General features: G+C 33.7%; 1 non-coding gene across 1 annotated transcript; it reads left to right on the plus strand.

The window, feature by feature from the left end:
• The first annotated feature begins 388 nt into the window (after window positions 1-388).
• LOC116132423 lies at window positions 389-494 on the plus strand. Its single transcript, XR_004128406.1, has one exon. It is a non-coding gene; the product is annotated as a small nucleolar RNA R71 (small nucleolar RNA).
• The last annotated feature ends 5,544 nt before the right edge of the window (window positions 495-6,038 follow it).

The raw sequence follows: 6,038 nt of genomic DNA on the forward strand, positions 1-6,038 counted from the left end.
AACATAGTTAGCTTGATCAAGCATAGAATTAACAGCAAACATGTTACCTGATTGGCACTCATGGTTAGGGTGATCTTCACCACAAAAATCACACATAGAAGCAACTATTGCAGGTTTTTGCATTTGAAGTCCATCAAACTTCTTATTTAATGCATGCATTTGTGCTGCCAAAGCTGTGATAGCATCTATGTTATGAACACCTGATGTTCTTCTCATAGGCAACCTCTCTATCGACCATTGATAAGAGTTTGAAGCCATTTCCTCCAGCAATTCATAAGCTTGTTCTGGTGTCTTCTTACCTAAAGTACCACCCGCAACAGCATTAATCATATTTCAAACTTCACTATTAAGACTATTATAGAACGTCTGGACTTGCAGCCAAATCGGTAATTCATGGTGGGGACATCTCCGGAGCATGTCCTTGAACCTTTCCCATGCTTCGTATAGTGACTCTGTATCCACCTGCACAAACATAGTAATATCATTACGCAATTATGCAGTCTTTGCAGGAGGAAAATACCTACTCAGGAATTTTTGTGTCATTTGCTCCCAGGTTATAATCAAGCCTGATGGTAATGAGGTCAACCAACTCTTAGCTTTGTCTCTTAATGAAAATGGGAACAATCTTAGTCTTATAGCTTCGTCGGAAACTCCATTGTGCTTAAAAGTATCATAAATCTCCAGGAAATTTGCAATATGTAAGTTAGGATCTTCATGTGTCAAACCACCAAACTGCACTGACTGTTGAATCATCTGGATGACTGTTGGCTTTATCTCAAAAGTGTTGGCATTGATCACTGGTCGTCGAATGCTTGATGTTGCTCCATTTAGAGATGGGGTAGAGTACTCGTTTAGTGTACAAGTTGCTGGTGGTGTTCCATTATTTGGGTTATCGTGATCACCCATGATTTCCTTTTTGATTGCTCTTTTTCTTGCATGAAAAGTGCGCTCTATCTCAGGATCAAATGCTAGTAAAATCTTTCCAGAAGCTCTGGTCATACACTAGCAGAAACACCTATTGGTTTAAAAAAAAAAAAAAAAAAAATCTCAAAGTAACAAGTAATGTTAAAATAATCACAAACAATCTAATGATCCCTGACAACAGCGCCAAAAACTTGATGCGACTAAATCAACCTTAGCAAGTGCACTAGTCGTGTTCAAGTAATAAAGTGATGAGTTTGAATATCGTCCCACAGAGATCAAAGCGATTATTTGTAATTACCTAAAACTACTTACACGTTATTTGAGAAAACGAAATCTTAGAGTGTAAAAATAACAGATTAAAAATAACTAAATTAAACAAATAAATAATGTGATGAAGTTTGCAATATTAATGAAGTTAGGGTACAGATTTCCCCCTAATTATGCTTGACAACTACTCTTAATACCTGTTTATGCTATGAATTGGTAGGATTCTTCTAAGGCCAATTATCCTTATTCAGGCATAATATTCAACTTAATACAAATCCCTATTCGGTTACTCTGAAATTAAGAAGCATAAATTCATCAATCCCTTACGACTAATTCGCCCTATTCGGTTATGAATTAGATGGACCACAAATTAATCCTAGAATCTCTATTCGATTAATTCTAGTTTTAATATGTTGTGCAATGTTATTCCCATAGAACAATTATGAATATGAATTAAGCAATAAACCCTAACTTCTCTATTCGAAACATCATCAAGGTAATTAAATCAATCCAACATTCATAAAGCATTAAACCTAAACTCTTGCACAAATTCATAAACATAAATCTGGTATTAAGAATAAAATTTGTTCAAAACATAATTAGGGTTCCATCCTCCCCTAACAAAAGGGATTTACTCCATCCTAAGAACAAAGGAATAAGTTGAGAAAAAGGAAAACATAATCAGACTCGAAAATAAATAAAAATCAAACTCTTAAATCTAATCTTCAGTCTTCAAGCCCAAAGAATGCGTCTTCTCCTCTCAAAAATATGCAAAATTCGTCCACTGACAACTAATCTCAATTATACTTAAATACCCAAAAGAGTCATAAGTGAAAAAGGAAAGAAAAATTGATAAAAACGCGCTAATAGGTTCCGCCACAACCCTGGCCATGGCCAAATTTAAGTCACCACAGCCTAGGCCGTGGAGCTTACTGGTCTCTTTATTTTCTCTTTGTTCCATCACCATGGCCATGGTGAACTACCAAGGCATGGTCTTGGTCTTCAATACTGTAGGGCAATCTCAACTTCTTCAAGCTTTAAGTCCCAATTTCATTCCAATACTCCAATCTTCTCAATCAAAGCCTAAAAAAAACATAAAAGTTATCCAAATCAATAGGTAACCATTCATATCGCAAACTTAACAAAAACAAAGGAAACAAATGAGAAGTTAACTAAACTAACATCAAAACAACCCTAAAAACACTCAAATTATGCAACTTATCAGCCATATCTAACGACCAAAGATCTGGTCGTTTCCGGCCATGGATCACAAATCCATGGTCGAAAATGTCCTTATCGGCACACGACTGGCAAGATCCTACCAGTCTTGTGCCGATATGATGACTTTCGTCGGTGGCCAACGGTGGTGGCTAGCGGCCGGCAGTGGTCTTGGATGATTGGGGGTATTTTGTTAACTTTTAAATTTTTTTGTGGCGGGGGTGTTTTAGCTAAGTTCAAAAATGTAGGGGGTCTAGGTAATTGTTATTTGGTAGACATATGAGGGCAAATGTGTCTTGAATGATAAAATATTAAGGGCAAAATAGGGTAAAAATTATGATTACCCCGATAATCTAACATTAACACCCCTTGGGAAGGTAATCTAATTACCCCCAATATTATCAATAGTAACCACTATTTGCAATAAAATATTACTGTAATATTATATTACTTGACAACCAAATGAGGGAATCTTGAAAATTAAACAAAGATTACAGGATTTATCTTATTTCACCCCGAACCCAACGCACCCTTAATGTACTGTTTTTTCATTGTTGGTTCTTACTTTATTTTTTCAAATTGTTTGCAGTGAACATGAGCAAGGCAAGTATCAGGAGGATTTTCATGAATGGTTTCATCATCGAGTAAGGTTTTCTTTTGTGGAATTTTATTTTTGTGCATTTTGACATTTAATTCTTACTCTTTCTTCTTGTCTTCTTTTTAATAGGTTGTACAATTGTATAAAGAAGAGTGTACATGTGTAAATGAAGATCTATTATCTTTGTCTCGTGGTCCTTTTTATGGTATACAAAGGTTTTCAGGCTATATCATAAATGGTTTTAGGTTTCGCACTAAGCAACTTGAAGGAAAAAGGGTAAAGCAAAATAGTGGTGTTTTGGTAAAAGAAATGGTGGAGGATAAAAATATAGATTACTATGGAGTTCTTAATGAAATAATTGAACTTCAATATTTGAATAAAAAACGGATTGTGTTATTTAAATGTGATTGGTGGGATGTTCATGTGATTGGAAGAAGTGTGAAGAATGATAAGTATGGTTTTGTTAGTGTAAATACAACTCGAAAATTATATACGGATGAACCATTTGTGCTTGCATCTCAAGCACAACAAATATTCTATGTTAATGATGGTTCCAATCCTAATTGGCTTGTTGTTTTAAAAGGTCATCCAGATAGCTTTTATGACCTACCATGTGGTGAAAAATCATCTATTGATGAAGAAGCTTTCTAACAAGACAGCTCTAAAATAGATCCTCAAATTACAAATATGTTTGAAGATGATGGTGACTTGATCAATTAGAAGAGACATGAGATACCTGCTTCTAGTATTGCGATTGTTGATGATGGTCATAGTGTTGATGAAGAGAGAGATGCTGAAGACATTGATGATAGTGACATTTTTTTTTTTTTGTTAAGTAAGTAATAATATTAAAAAAAGAAAAATGTACACAGGCCTAGTAAAAGGCGACCAGCCTATTTTGGGACATGCCCTGAAAAAAGGAATCAAAAGAAACAAGCCTACAAATGGCCATCTGCTCTTAAGGTTTATCTTAAACCACATAGGGAGATAAACACCAAGAGGAAAGCAAAGAGAACACCAAAAATTCCACCTACCATAGGACACCTTCCTAGGTTAGGATCATTAAAAGAAAAACACGAGATCAAACTCTTTACAAATGATACAAATACAACCAAGCAAAAACCATTCTGCGTAACCTTCCGTAATCCAGTCTTCAAACGGTGTCGGGAACTTGAGGAACATCTTTGAAAATAGATCTAAGGAGGCCCCAATCATTCGCCAACTTCCTATTATTGTAGGATGCTTTGACATTCCTAAGGTCCATAGCTTTGTCTCTTACAACACTTTTGATGGCATCAATTATGGTAAAGGAATCCTTATAGTCACCCCTGAAAAATTTGTGAATTACGTTCCCTCCAAATCCAATAAACCGTAGCCTCTAAACAAAGCCTACCCAATGTGAATTTTAGACTCTTACCTTTCCATTTCCTTGCCAAATGGGGGATGTAATCATGCCAGGGTCTAACCACATAGCCAAGGTCAGCAAGCATAAGGATTTTGCTCCAAATAGACTTAGAAAAAGAGCATGCAAAAAATAAGTGGTCAAGAGATTCCATAGATGAGTTACAAAAGTAACCATGAGCATTAGTAGTAGCCCCATACCTCATCAACATGTCCTTTGTAGGTAATCTCTCCTTTATAGCCATCCATAAGATCATACAGTGTCTTGGAATAGCCTTTGAGAACCACACCAAGTCACACCACTCAACTTTTGCTCTTCTTCCTATAATAGCCTCCCAAGCCAAACTGGTAGAGAAATCCCCCAAGGGTGAGGGTATCCGACAAATCTTGTCGTCAACATTAGAAGGTGTGAAATTCACATAATTCCTTATGTTAATAAAAGCCCAAGAATTGGCACTTGGCCACTTCCAATTGCATCCATCAATAACATAACTCACCTTATCATCCTTAGCAATCCCTGCATCATAAATATGATAGTAACATTGATGATCAAGATTTGCTCATATAGATTATTAGATTGTTTGTTACATTTTTTTTAATCTTTCATATTATATTTGTTTGAAAGCTTTGAGATTTTTGATACAGTTTTTATTTTTTAAATGATTGTACGACTTGAGTTCAATCCCTTTATTTTACAAATTATGCTTTCAATTTTATAAAGTTTTATGGTTATACAATTCAATTAATTTGCTTTGCAAATTAATACTTTGTGAAGTGAGACAAGTTTTGATAAATATATTAATGGTGGTTTTGGTTATTTTGATATATGCACCAAGTTTTATATAAAACTGATCTTCCATACAACCAAATATTCTTTTTATCAAACGTATAAATAATTTAAATAGTTTTATTAACTCTGTCATCATCATTGTCTAAAACATACATACAAGTTCATATATAAAAATATGTAACATTACCAATTTTTATAATATCTCATACCTAAAATCATAATTACTCACAGGATAAATTAGAATATCTATAGCTGCATACTATAAGGATTGTAGCAAATTAATTTTCACATTCTTTATTTGCTACAAATTCAAATAATTTATAGCTAATACACACATATTAGCTATATATTGAAACTATTAGCTAATAATGATACTAAGATGTTGTCACTACCACGAAAATAAAATTTGTATAGCTAGATACCTTAATTAGCTACAAATTTTAATATTTTATAGCTAATGCACAAATAATAGCTATACAGTTAAACTCGTAGCTGATAATGATACTATATGCCATGTACATAAAATGTTTATAGCTAAATACATTAATTAGCTACAAATCTCAATATTTTATAGCTAATGCACAAATATAGTTATATAGTTAAAACTCATAGCAAATAATGATACTATATGCCATGTAAATAAAATGTTTATAGCTAAATACATTAATTAGCTACAAATCTCAATATTTTATAGCTAATGCACAAATAATAGCTCTATAGTTAAAACTCGTACCAAATAATGATACTATTTGCCATGTAAATGAAATATTTATAGCTAAATACATTAATTAGCTACAATGTTTTACCATAGCTAATACATTGCAGCTAAATGAATAGCTA

This window comes from Pistacia vera, unplaced genomic scaffold (assembly GCF_008641045.1).
Source record: "Pistacia vera cultivar Batoury unplaced genomic scaffold, PisVer_v2 Contig251, whole genome shotgun sequence".
Lineage (NCBI taxonomy): Eukaryota > Viridiplantae > Streptophyta > Magnoliopsida > Sapindales > Anacardiaceae > Pistacia > Pistacia vera.